Source organism: Sapajus apella, unplaced genomic scaffold, assembly GCF_009761245.1.
Source record: "Sapajus apella isolate SASKATOON/1434 unplaced genomic scaffold, GSC_monkey_1.0 scaffold16, whole genome shotgun sequence".
NCBI lineage: Eukaryota > Metazoa > Chordata > Mammalia > Primates > Cebidae > Sapajus > Sapajus apella.
The window spans coordinates 29,939,025-29,954,133 of NW_022436956.1; the positions used below are offsets into that span (position 1 = coordinate 29,939,025).

Here is a 15,109-nt window from a genome sequence, read left to right on the forward strand (position 1 = left end):
CATTGTGTCTGACATCATCTGTGTGTAGCGTAGGCCTTTCTGCTGACAAGGCTGGGATATCTCATATGTTGGGAAAACACTTGGCTGGAGGCTGGTCTAGCATGGCCTTGGCTGGGATAACTGGGCTCTTCTCCACATGATGACTTTAATCAGCTAGCAATCCAGCCCAGGCCCATCCTCATTTAGCTTCAGGTGTTCAAGAGGGAGAAGGGCAAAAGGATTTGTAAATGGATTTGTAAAACTCAGGCTGGAAACTGCATCAGATCCCTCTACTGCATTACGCTGGCCAAAACCAACTAATATGGCCAGTTCAGAACTAACATAAAGGCCAAAAATGCTAGGAGGCCAATGATTAGAGCCATGGATAATATCATTTTTGTATTAAATGTTTTATAAAATTATAGAGAAAATTACACAAAGATGCAAGTTAACATATAATTGTAGTTACCTTGTCATGTGAAATTAAAGAACTTAGATGATCTTTTCCCATTTTTATAAATTTTTCTATTGTTCGATTTTAATTGCACATATATATCTATCTCAAAAATAAGTGAAAGAATATTTTGTTCATTTAATGAACAAAAATACTTTCATCTCATGGATAAACAACATCCCAATTTAAAAACTAGTGGATCAGGAAAGACAGAAGAAAAGAGATCATTTGTGTGGGTTTATCAAATAGTGAAGGGAGTATCACAGCTTAGCAATCCTCAGTCAGCTTCTTTCCCTTATCTTCCAAATTCACACTTCCGAGGTTAAGTATCAGTGAAGTAAAGACTCCTGACCATTTAGAGGCTGATGGCAGCAGAGAGACAAACAGAGGTTTAATGTGATTTATTAACAGTGTTAAAAGGAAAAACAGAGCACAGAGACTTGTTCTCGTGAGAGTGTGCATGTTTTCATTCTGATCACTTTGTTATATCACAAAGAAAACACACCCTCTGTTTCCTATTTTCCAAAGGGAAGCAGTCGTACATTAGATCAGGAGTCTAATTGTATCTTGGCAAAGAAAAGGAGAATTTGAGGACCTGGAGTTTTCCATTTAGGGTAGTATCAACAAGCTGGTCCACTAAGAGGAAAGCAAGCCTGTTGAAATTGCTTTAGTTTTCACTCGCTTTTTCCCGTCCAGGAAGCAGGAGCAGCCATGGCTGGTGAGTGGCGTCAGTTTTTCTGTTCTTTATGGCTATACTTTGAGAAAGTTATAGTTTAAGGGAAAGAAGAAGGCAGACTGGAGGGGGATCTCCCAAGAGTGAATTTGAGCGCTCCCTGCTCAGTCTATTCAGAAGTCTGGATAGAATGTAGAACAATGATGGCCTGTCAGCTGCCCACTAGTTATAGAGGCTCATGTTATTTCCCTTTTCTTAGCAACCCCCGTAAAACCCTGGTTTTATACATCAACAGCCATAGTATCATGGTTGTATAATGGCAGCCCAATAGAATTCAGCTAGAAAACCCTTCATTTATAATTTCTCTCAAGGAACTACTCAGCAAGTAGGGAATATTAGATTCTGATGCATGCAGAAAATAAAGTCATTGAAAATGTGATGCACAGCCAGTGTTTGTCTCTCTTTACCCAAAAGTCAGTTTTTCGGAGTCACATTCTCCTCTGCTTGTGATGAGGCTTTCCTATACCATATGTCTGACTAGCTGTTAAATCTGTGCTGAGGCAATGAGACTCTAGTAGAGATCTTCCCATTTGGGGATGACAGGTCCATAGCCTTTTTGTGAAGGTATTTCTCACAGTAGAGATTAGTTATATTTATATCTCACCTCTAATAGCCAGATTACTCATGTTCTTTTCTCTCTACTTTCTCTAGGAAAATGAAGGCATTGTGGTGTCTATGAATCTGCTACTTGAAGAGGTCAATTTTTGATTAAGAATATTTTTATTCCAAACTGCTTAGCTGTCCACCTTTTGCAAATACCACACTAAAATCAATCTCATGTTTTTGCTAAATTAAGGCTTAATAAATTTGTTTATAAAGTTGTGCTTGTTTTCTCATTTTCTCATAAAATGTCATGCTTATAGAAGAAAAAATACATATTAAAAAGCATAAAAAAGAAAAAATAATCATTGTCAAACTTTTTTAAATGATTCATAAAAACTCAAGTTATTTAAAGAAAAATGTGTGTTCACATTTGAAAAGCGAAGTTGTTAACAAATCAAAGGTAAGAGAGGAGCATTTTAGGCAGGAAAGGCAGTGTGTATGGAGAACTTACAAATAAAAAGGAGCTTAGGAGAGAGGACTGGGAGGCTGGAACACTGCATCAGGGGAGATGCCAGTGGGGAGGCTGGAGAATGAGGCAGGCACTGAAACATCTGAGGCCTTATATGGTCCTTCATACTAGAAGTAATAGGAAATTCTACTGGGCTTTAAGCAATTAAATGATAAGATCTTTGTTATTAAAGATCACTCTGGAGGTTTTGTGGGGAATAGACTGTAGTACAGCAAGAGTGGATATATGAGGACAGGTTAAATGCTAGTGCAATATTGTAAGTTAGAGATGATACTGATAGTCTTGGGATGTAATAAGTTGTATCTAAGAAACAATTAGTACACAAAAATAATATGACTATTTATTTTGCATATCCAATTTTGCGTTCTTTTTATTATATTTTTATAACATTACTACTAGCAATAAAAATGTCCTAAACATAACTTTTAATTTTATAATATTAATCAGGTATATATAGTACATACTATGGTAACTTTCTCCTTTTAGATGTTGATTTCAATATTCATTTGCTTTATTTTATTTTTGTTTATTTCCATAGGGTTTTGGGGAACAGGTGGTGTTTGGTTACATAAATAAGTTATTTCATGGTGATTTATGAGGTTTTGTGCACCCATTACCCAAGCAGTGTACACCGTAACGTAATGTGTAGTCTTGATTATCTAGAACTATGTTTTTCAAATTCATTGTCATGCATATTTTTAATTTTTGAGCAAATGTTTATATTTTTCTTTGTATAATATCCTCAAATTTCTGAATCAGGATATATCTAGACATTTCGTATCTTGTTGCTATTTTGAATAAGAATGTTTTTCCTCCAACATTTCTAACTAATCATTACTGTGGCTGTAAAGAAAAATAATTTACAGATTTCCTTGATTCTTAAATATATATAAATATATGTATATATTTATATACATGTGTCTATTTTCAAGTTGCTGATAAAGACATAGCTGAGACTGGGCAATTAACAACAGAAAGAGGTTTAATGGACTTACAGTTCCACATGGGTGGGGAGGCCTCACAATCATGGCAGAAAGTAAGGAGGAGCAAGTCACATCTTACATGGATGCAGGCAGGCAAAGATTTGCAGGGGAACTCCTCTTTATAAAACCATCAGATTTCGTGAAACTCATTCAATATCATGAAAACAGCACGGGAAAGACCTGCCCCCATGATTTAATCACGTCCTACCAGGTTCCTCCCACAACACATGAGAATTGTGGAAGTTACAACTCAAGATGAGACTTAGGTGGGGACACAGCCAAATCATATCACTATGTAAATATTTATATATATAATATACACATATATATATATATACAGTATATGTAAATATCAAATTATATATCCATATTAGCAGCTTTATTAAACATTCAATTCATGGATCTAGAGAATTTTTTGTTTTATCCTTTGAAAATTATATACATAAAATTTTATTATCCACAAATTCTAGATGTGTTGCTTTCTCACCAATATCCACCGTTTTTATTTTATTTTCATAAAGTTTTATATTTACTATATGTCTAGATAATAGCCAATTAAAATAATGATAGTGAGTATTCTTAATTATTATCTTAATAGGAATGCTTACAGTTTTCTCATTAAATATATATCCTGTTGATTTTTAACTAGTATTTATAATAATGAAATGTATAATTACATTGCTGTTTTTCATATGATTCGTCTTCTCAGTGTTATTTGAGGTCTTCATGTAGAAGAGATAGAAGAAATGGAAAGTATAATCTTTGTATCTGGAATACTGATATGATTATATTAGCCAGTGGTCTAATACAAAGCAGTGATTGCTTTCTTAGTGTAACATCTTTGTTATGTAGGATTATTTATTTGTTTTATAATTAAAATAATTTTACTAATGCTTGATTTTGAAATCCCATATTTATATTTGTAGACAGGATTCTCATCTAGCTTGATTTGCTTTTCACTATTTCATAGGATATTTTTAATAATACAGTGTTTTTACTGAACTAAAAATATTTTTTAATAAACCAAGAATACTTGAACATGTTTTATACCTGACTTCACCTACAAGTTAACCTATAAGCACATATAAGAGCCAGCATAAGGTTAATACTTAATAGTTACTATTAAAAACTATCAAAATGATGTAAAATTTTTAAATTAATTACCAACATATGTTTGCACATTTGTAGTAATTATTTTAACTTTTCATCTAGATGAAAGCTTAGTTATTCAAAACTAAAAAACTCTTTATTTTGTTTTTATCTTGAGAACATTGGCAATTATGTAAAAATATTCAAATAGAACTGAAAATTATAAAGAGAGAAGTGAAAATCATCTATGTTCCACAAGATGCCTTATGTTTTCTCATTTTTACCTTTCTGTCTTTCCCTTTCTCCTCACATACAAACAAATATATATTTAGAGGCATACTGTACAAGCCACTCCTTGACCTGCTTTTTAATTTTTCTTAAAAATAATCATCTAGGATTACATTGAGTAACAGATATGTGAAGAATCAGTGACATAAATGGAATAATTTAAAGTCTTGGGGATGATAATCTATGGCATAACTTGAGGGTGCCACATTTACATGATTTTCTGAACTTTCTCATCTCCTCTCTGTTCCACCTGCCCAATGCCACCAGCTGTCCTTTTTGTCACTCCTCCGTGAGTGCCTGCCTTTCAAAGGTCCCTTTTGGTTCAAGGTGGCTACTGGAACTTGAGTCATTAGTACTACAGTCATTACTACTACTAGAGTCATTACTACTATTAAAAGCACATTCCAGCCAACAAGAAGAAAGAGAGAAAAAAAAATTTACCCTCCCTTTCAGGGAATCATTTATACTTATAAGCAATTAACCAGAATTTAGTAACAGTGCAAGAATTTAGTAACATCTTAGCACTGAGATGAAAAGTGATATATTCATTACACATTACCACATGACTAGCTAAATATTGGGGATTCTATTAGGAAATGAAAAAAACAATATTGGATGTTAACTTTCTGTCTCTGCCATGCATTGTTTCCACATTTAATAGCTACTCAATATTCCTTTTAATAGATATACTATAATTTATTTTATGACTTTAGATAATTTCTAAATTTGTTATCTTAAGAATTTCTGTAAGAAAAATTTCCTTGTACATATAACTTTAAGTTTCTGTCTTATTAAATTATTGGAATAACCTCTCAGAACAGAAATAACAGAGTCAAAAGCATTAAATTTTAACTCTTCTATGTAAAAGATCGTTAACAAAATTGTCCAAATGGGTACCTCTGTGAGCAGAAAGTGACAGGGCCCATGTTTCTATAGTTTCACCAATGTGATATATAACTAATCATGTTGATTTATAAAGCCAAAAACAAAATCACCTTAAGTGTTTTCTTCATAAATTCGTTAAGTATCCTTCCATATGCATATTGGTCATTATACACAAGTTACATGTTAGCTGGTGTCTGCTATGGCCCACAGGTTCTACACAGGTTTGCTTTGGACCTAAAGGAACTGTCTCCTGGGCTATACCTCTCCAGTTTGAAACCCCATCAAGTTTTCCTCTTACTTGCTAGGCACATTCTCACTTTAGAATTTGCTACCATTACCATCACTGCCTAAATTAATATCCCTTCTCATCACCATACACATATGATGTGCCACTGCACTTATTTTAGCCCTTACTGGCAAAATCTAATCAGCTAGCCAACCAAGGAAAAGTAGGGTTTACAGAATTCCAAACCTGAAATCATAGAGACAAAGTATGGATGGGTGAAATTAAAGTTGATAAATAATTGTTTAATGACTGGTACAGTACACAACTGTGTCTTATGTAGCTCATCGAAATCATTTGGCTCTTCTTAGGGTTACAGTAGCATTACCATAGAAATGGAATGAGATTGTTTCTACCTGTATCATTCAGAATTTGATCAGAGAAACAGAATTCTCTGGAAGCTGTTTCAACGGTCTGTGTGAGACTGGTGCTTCTTTGTCTATGACTGGAGCCTGCAGTTCACAGGGTAAGTAAGAGGTGAGTGAAAACAGACTTGATAGGAGGGAAGCAAGGCAAGCTAAAACCTGTATGAATCAGCTAAAAGCCAAAAGACTGGACTAAACTCATTCCAGTCTCTCACTGTTGCTACACTTCCAGTTTTGGAGGGGGTGTGTTCTACAGAGGAGCTAATGTTAAAGTTATACCTGGATCTAAGTCATCATCTGATTGAAGAATTGAAGAAGCTGAAGGAGAAAACTGACTGGAACCGAGGGAACTGTGGGCCTGGCTGTTTCCCCAGCCAACAACATGAGTGGCAACAGACCTAAGTTGCAATGTGGCTCATGTTCTTCACCAACCTTCCATGTCTAATAAAATATGGTTGCTGCTTTACTCTCATCTTCCAAATATCATGAAAAAGTATCGCTTGTGAACTAAGCTAACCTGGAACTATATAGGAAAGGAATTCAGAGAAACCTAGTTTCAGCTTAGTTAAGTTGACACACAAAAAAAACTAAAAAATTGGCCTGAATATAGTACACTATAAATATGCATGCATAAATGGTCATATATGTTGATCCACTGACTTCTCTTATCACTTCTACATTCTCTTCCTAGTTGAAATCATGTAATTTCATTGTATTTAATGTCATCTATATGTCAGTACCTTCCCAACTTTGTATATACTCAATAGATTGTCTTCCAAGTTTCACATCAATATTTAACAAATTGCCAACTGGGTAAATTCTTGGGACATAATTTCAAAACTGAATTTATACTTATGATGTCCTTCCACTATTCAGTTAACTCTTCTTTCATTCTTCCTACGCTTCTTAGTGAGTGGTACTTACACAGAACCAAAAAACTTGGAATTATCCTTGATATCTTTTTCTCCTGCATATCCCACATAAAATCGGTCACCTAGTTCTGCTACTTTTCTCTCAATTTCATCCATTTTTTACATCTTATGTGGTAGGCCTAGGACAAGGCAAAAATCATCTCTCACTTGGACTTTGACAAATGTCTCTTAATTTCTTTAATAAATGCAAACTCTCATTTTTTGTATGGAAAAATATTGGGGAATAGAATGAACAAATCTTGTGATTATAACAATAATCAAATTAGATGGATTGGATAATGGCATTCTGTAATGGGATTTTGCTGTACTGTTGAGAATATTCAGTTCCACTCTAGAAGTTAAAAAATTAGGATGGATGGAATTCTTAAGAAGTGCTAAACACAGACAATAATATGCTAGAAAGTAAGCATATGAGATATTGGCAAAACCCATAGAATAGGTTTATTACATAAAATGAAAAAGAAGTAACTTGTGAGACATAGGTAGTATTCAGATAATTTGGTAAAACAGTAAGTTAGTAACCTGTACAACAACCAGAGATAGAAAAAATGTAAAATGTAATGGAACAAAAATATGCTACTTAGATGCAAAGGATAAAAAGACACACATCTCGAGGATGCCAATTCTTGACTAAGAACTTTATAAACCTCAATTAGCCACCACCACATATTGACATACAACGTGGTTCTATTCTAGTCCTACCCAAGAAATGCAAATATGGTTCCCAGTATGATTCTATTCTGGTCCTGCCCAGAAAGTGCAAATAAGACCAAAGGCTGTTCAACAAGTGAATTGATGGCTACTCTCTAATCAAGCACACTACTCCTGCATCTGTCTGAAAGAGAAGGTTTGTGTCCTTGGCTCAGGATGTCTTCTCCTGTGGCCCTTCTTTGTTCAGACATTAACTCTGGATGTTTCTTTATCATTGAACTGTCACCCGTGAAGGCTGGTGTTTCAAAAGAGAAGCAGGATTTGTGAACATTGTGAACCCTAGGACTCAGGGAGTGTAGTCCCTTCATCCAGTTTACACCTATCTAAGTGAATTACCTTATCCCATTTCATTTTCTTTGTTTCTTGCTCAGTATTTTAATCAATTAAAGAAACTATGTGGTTTGGTCATTTTAATTTGGTCTGAAAGCCTTTCTGTTCCTTGACCTCTGGGTCAGCTCACCACTTAGTGCTTCCACTGCATCAAGGTAATTTCCCATATAATACATTCTCAGCTAATGTAGTGGTTTTTTTGTCTTGAAAGAAGACTTAGGAAGGAGTCTTCAAATGCTTTTCAGCATCAAAATATGAAGTTTATTATTTTTCAAGTCAGGTCAAAGTCTAATTGATGGGATAAATTTATATTCCTTAATGAGACTAAACTATGTGTGCTTTAGAGAAAAGTGCAATACACTTGGAACTGGTGTTCTGCCCTTAAGTAATTTAAGAAGAAATCTATCTTTAATCTTTACTGTTGGAGAAAATGAAGAAAATTTCCCAACCCAAGAGAATAGATTCCCCAGCTTTCATCAGTGTTAGCAATGCCTGGGCAGAAGAAAGCTTCCACTGACATCTAGCCACAATTGAAGGCACCAGACTTTGAATAACTCAGGAAGGAAAAGAGAAATCAGGACTTTCATGAGATATTGGCAAAACCCATAGAATAGGTTTATTACATAAAATGAAAAAGAAGGCAAGTAGAAGTGCCGTTATTGAAGGTGGACCTTTATAAGAAGACATGGATTTTGAAGATAAACTGAAATATTATAAGTAATTAAAATTTATATTTGATTCTTAAACTAGTGAATATATAAGTGAGCTTGTGTGTGTGTGCACGCGCATGCGTGCGTGCACACACACACACACACACATACACACAGAAGCATGAGAACAAGAAGTCATACCTTTTTCCTTTTCCTTCATCTCTTTTCTTTTACTTTCATAGCCCTTGATTCTCAGAATTGCTTAATCATTTATTGGAATTTAGTATGTCTTTGGTCTGACATGACAATACTCAGCAAAATAACACTCCTATTTACTAATTACTTCAGAAATAGAAAAGCAGGGTATTGGCCTTCTGAGATTCAAAAAAATTTATATTGATTATTTCTAGTCTCATGCACTCAACCAATCACTCAACTCAACACATTCTGAAACTAGATGTATGGGGGTCTTTCCCCACATACCAAATAATTCTCTGGCAGACACTAGCTGGATGTCCTATAATTCAATTTAATTTTGAAACTACCGAGATAGATAATGGGGTACAGATAGTGTCTGATATGGTTTAGCTATGTTCCCAACCAAATCTCATCTTGAATTGTAGTTTCCATAATTCTCACATGTTGTGGGAGGGACCTGATGGGAGGTAATTCAATCTTGGGGGCTATTTCACCCATGCTATTCTGGTGACAATAAGTTCTCATGCGATCTGATGGTTTTATAAGGAGCTTCCCCTTTCGCTTAGTTCTCATTCTGTCTCCTGCTGCCATGTGAAGAAGGATCTGTTTGCTTCCCTTTCTGCTAGGATTTTAAGTTTCCTGAGGCTTCTTCAGCAACGATAAACTGTGAGTCAATTAAACCTCTCTCCTTTATAAATTACCTAGTCTTGGGTATGCCTTTATTAGCAGTATGAGAGTGGACTAATATGGTGTCAGATTCCACAGGTTAAAGGCTTATTCCCATAAAACATCCCCCCACTTCAGAGACCAATTGCAAGTAATAGGTTATCAACAATACTTCCTACTAACCAGCTATAAATCATGTCCTGCGTTAGTGGCTCACAGAACTCAGAGAAACAGTTTACTTAGGATTACTGGCTTATTAATCATGAACATAACCAAGGATACAGATGAACAGCCAGATGAAGAGGTACATAGGGTGAAGTCTGGAAGGATAGTTTCTGTCCCTATGGAGTCAAGGTGCACCATCCTCCCAGCACTCAGATGTGTTCACCAACTCAGAAGCTCCTAAACCCCATAGTTCAAATATTTTTATGGAGGCCTTATCACAGAAGTAATGACTGAGTCATTTGCAGTCCTTCTCTTCTCTTTGAGGAATGGGGTGTGGGGCTGAGAGCTCCAAGCATATAATCATGGTTTAGTCTTTCTGATGACCAGCCCCATCATAAAACCCACCAAGTCATCTCATTGCAACAAAAGACATGTCTATCACCCAGAGAATTCAAAAGGATTTAGGACCTCTGCCAAGACCCTATATCAAAGACCAAATATTAGAACAAAAGATTCACCTACCACCTTTAACTACAAAGGTACTAGGAGCTTTGTCTCAGAAACCAGGGCAGAGACCAAACATTAGAACAAAAGATTCTCTTAGAACCCCTATTGCTCAGGAAATTATAATAGTTTTAGTAGTTCTGTGCTAGGGACTGAGGTCAGAGACCAATATGCATATTTCTTACTATTTCACAGATCTTTTTCCCTGCCTGAAGAAAATTATAGAAAAGAAGATGTTCCCTGAACATGAGAAACCAAGAGATCAATTTTTCTAATTTTTATTCATTGGGTAGCAAGTGAAATCTTCACAGGATAACAAGTGACAGAAAGGTGAGGGTCTGCTAAAGTAATATTAGATACTCCATCTCTTTTGCATCCTCCACAATCCCACTCCTGCCTCTGATTCATTCTCAAAACAAGCCTGAGTGATCTTACAAAACACAAAATCTTAAAACACAAGATCCTTAAAAAGCCTTTCTGATGTCTCTAACTTCATTTTATAACATTTGTTTTTTCTGAACCACATGTAGTCAAGTAATTTCTCACTTCAGGGCTTCAGGGCCTACAGACATTCACGTTATTTTTTCCTTCTTGAAATACAGTAATTTTCCTTTCATTGTCCATTGGAAATATGCCTTCTTCAGCCAACATCTTAAGAGGAGCTTCCTCCCAGACTTATCTGATCCTCAATCTAAACTGGATGTCCTGTTATTTACTGGCATAAAAATAAGATTTTAAAAAATCTTTTAATGCACTTGTCACAATTTGTAATTATATATTTCCCACTTCTTTTTGGTTTAATGTCTATCTTTTCCTAAAACTATAAGCTTTATTAGGGTAAATAATGCCCATTTTATTCTCATATGCACAGAACCTACCAAAGTATGTAAAATAGAATTGGTGTTCAGAAATATATATGGAATGAGAAAAATTCTCAAATAAAGTGTATGTTCCCAAAAAGTACATGAATCCATCATGTTAAATACACTAGGAATTAGGCTATTTGGGAAAGAAATCAAATAATTTATAGATAAGAATTTAAACATCTTCTAGGATTCAAGTTCAAAGTGTTTTATCTGCATGCTGAAAGAGTAGATGCATTTACTCCATAGTATTCTCAAGAGTGTTAAACATTAATCAGAGCATCAAAATAATCAAGTTTCTCTCCCTTCTGTTTAGTTCTGAACAAACCAAGAAGTCCACGCTCTATTCAGATAGCTAGAAATGAACATAGCTGCTTTACTATTGATTAAATTGGTGTCCTAATAGGATTTTGAATATCTTTTGCCTGAAAGTGAAGCAGCCTCCCATAAAAGCACCCTTCCCCGGCTGCATTCACGACTCTAAGGTGGTAAATTTATTTCATAGCACAGAAGAGCATGAATACAATTTAAGCAGGAGCTGCAGGAAACAAACCTCTGGAACACCAAACTGAGGAAGAATGTGGCTTTTTATTCAGCTGGGAGCTGCGGGAGGCTACAGCATCATTCACTGAGCTCCCCAAGAAGCAGCTTCTTTCCCCTTTTATAGGTTTACAACACTAAAGGGTTACAACTGAGGTGAAACTATGTAATTGTCCATTTGCTGGACATCCAACCTTACAATCTTTTGGCTTTGTTGATTTGCTAATTCATATGCAACATAAGCAGGAACAGGCAGGGGAGGGGGCTTACAGAGACAAAGCAAAGGCAGTAAACTATTAGTTGGCAGAGATATTTCCAGGAGGGAGCCTGGGTAGTTCAAACATGGGGTGTAACCCATTGCTGGGCTTTGGCCAGTAGTGATAACATTCATTTGCAAGCAACATTCTTTTTCAAGGCTTATAGATAGCAGAGACACTGGGAACCAAAAAGGGAATCATCTTCTCAGCTCTTGGGTATTTTATTTCTTTTTTTTCACCCTCCTTCCCATCTGAAGGGGAGGAGGAGGTGGAGGCCAGGAAGCAGGAGGAGGGTAGGGGGTATCCCCTCTCACAATAGTCCCCCAGTATCCATGGTTTGTTTTCTGTGGTTTCATTTACCTGTAGTCAACTATGGTCTGAATATTACAGGATTTGGGGAAAGTGAGAAAGACCATAACTACATGGCATTTTTACAGTATCTTGTTATAATATTTTATTTTGCCGTTAGACATTATTATCAATTTCTTACTATATCTAATTAATAAATTAAACTTTATCATAAATGTATATGTACAGGAACAAGCACTATATATTTAGTGTCCAGTACTAGCATAGATTTCAGGCATGCACGGACAATCATGGAACATGTCCCCCAAACACAAGAAAGATAAGAGGGGGCAACTGAATTTTCTAAGTATATCCCCCTCCAAAAAGATGAGGAAGAGGTCAAACTGATTATATGCAACATATTCTTATCTTACAGATTAGATAACTTACTTTCTTTCCCATTATGAGAAGTGAACAGAAGGAGAGGACAAAGGGCAGAAGTCCTCTTCCTAGTGTTGGCTCTTCCTGGGTAGTAGAACTGATGCTTCCTTTGCAGGCTGAGGTACAAATTTAGGAAGGAGACCATGGTTTTGGTTACCAACTTTCTTCTCTTTTCCTAGGTATTTTCTTCTCCTCAGTTTATAGTTTAAACACTTCTTCCTAATATAAGCTTCCTTTCTCACATAGAAAATTCTATGTCATAGAAAGATCTATGTCACTTCACCTAAATCCACAAAATGCTAACTACTGCCATTTAAAAAGAAAGTAAATGAGAAAAAAGTAACTAAAATTTAAAGGATTCTTAATTATATGAAGAAGAAAACTGCATAACACCCTAAACACAGAGTTAAGAAAACGATGATATTCAGACATTTTATACAATTTTATAATATTAAAGGAAAACACAAAGAAAAGCCAATACAAGTAGTTTTGTCATGTGTAAGAAAGTTATGTATAAGGAAGTAAATATGTGTGTGTGTGTGTGTGTGTGTGTGTGTACATATACATACACATACACATATACACAGCAAGGTTCCTGATTTAGTAAATATTAAGAAAAGCAAGTTAGTCTCTCATCCTTTTTTAAACAATATCATCCATAGTCACAAAATTCTTGTTTTTCATCCCAGTTCGAAAGTAGCTACGTTTGGACCTGGACCATTCCCAGGCTCTTTTTGTTTGTGTTATCCATGTCCACCTGAAGGGGGAGCACAAATCAGAGGACAGGCCCTGCTCCCAGGCCACATGCACTCCCAGTAGCACCCTAACTTATTGCCTTGGGTGATGATGATGCCATTCTCAGTAGAGAAGGTGTCTGATGGCAATCCTTGGATGTTCCAGTCCCAGACTTTGGAAGGATAGGACAGGAAGTTATCAATGGCAAAGTGAGGGGAGAAAGGAGCCTGAAGCTCCCAGATCAACACCAACTATGATGTCTATGAGAAGATATACAAGGAGCTGGGGATTGAGTACACCTTCCCACCTCTGTATTACCGAAGAGCCCACCGCCGATTCGTGATCAAGAAGGCTCTGTGCATTCGGGTTTTCCAGGAGACTCAAAAGCTGAAGAAGCAAAAAAGAGCTTTAAAGGCTGCAGCAGCAGCCCCAAAACAAGCAAAGCAAAGGAAACCAGACAGCCCTGCCAAAGCCGAACCAGAGATACTCGGAGACAACCAATAAATTCTGTTCAATCATTGCTTTCTGTCTTGAAGAATGATAGGAGAGACAGTGGGGCTCTTTTTGGTCTAAGGAGGAGGAGAAATTTATTCTTTGATTCAGCTCTGGGATCTCAGAGTTGTGTGAGGCAGAGTCCCTGCCCTCACCCACCAGGGGACACACACTCGTGACACACCTCTCACACTTATGCAAACAATTACCTGTCATCGAGGCGATATATGTTTCAGTGGAGGCAAGACAGAGTACATGACAGCACAGTGGAAGTGTGGCTGTATGGGTGAAAAGAACAGCTGTAAGAGATGCCTTCTGTACTGGGCTCTAAAGCATAAGTAGGAGTTCACTGGATATAGACAGGAAGAGAAAGGCTCCTGGGCAGAAGGAATTGCAAGTACAAAGGCAAAGAAGTCTAGAGAGAGAGGCATGCTGTATTCAGAGACTGGGGAGAATAAAAAATAAAGCTTGAAAAGCTGAAAAAAAAAAAAAAAAAAAAAGAAAATATTTTGGTACAAAGGGAAGAAGCCCAGCGGAGGGAAAAACTTGTCACAGGAAAAAAAAAAAAAAAACTGATTGGTTAATAAGCTAAAACTAATACTGAAAGATTCACTGTGTATTAGGACTTTTTCTGTGTTGCTATAAAGAAAATCTGAGGCTGGGTAATTTATAAAGAAAAGAGGTTCAGTTGGTTCACACTTCTGCAGAGTGTACAGGAAGCATGGTGCTGAAATTGTCTTCTGATGAGGGTTTGGGGAAGCTTAAAATCATGGTGGAAGGTGAAGCAGGAGCGGGCATGTCACATGGCAAGAGTAGGGGTGAACCAGTGAGGGACAAGGTGCCATACACTCATACACTTAAACTACCAGATTTCATGAGAACTCAGAGCAATAATTCATTTATTACCAAGAGATGATGCTAAACTGTTCCTAGGGGATCAACCCACATGATCCAATTACTTCCCACCTCCCTGCCTCCATCACTAGGAATCACGTTTTAACATGAAATTTGGAGGAGACAAACTTCCAAACCATATCAAGGTGTGTGTATATATATATGCACATTGCACGTTGTATGGTATATAAGACTGAGACATCCATGCAAAAGCTAGTACAGCCGTATATATCTTGGGTGAAAAAGGGTTTGAAAGTAAAGGGGAAGACCAGAAACTAGAGGCCATATGGGGCCTAAACTCTTCAACTTCTG

General features: G+C 36.4%; 1 long non-coding RNA gene across 1 annotated transcript; it reads left to right on the plus strand.

Moving 5' to 3' along the window:
- Window positions 1–1,253: 1,253 nt before the first annotated feature.
- Window positions 1,254–1,988, plus strand: LOC116556385. The gene is made up of 2 exons (XR_004270971.1): window positions 1,254–1,730; window positions 1,818–1,988. It is a non-coding gene; the product is annotated as an uncharacterized LOC116556385 (long non-coding RNA).
- Window positions 1,989–15,109: the final 13,121 nt, after the last annotated feature.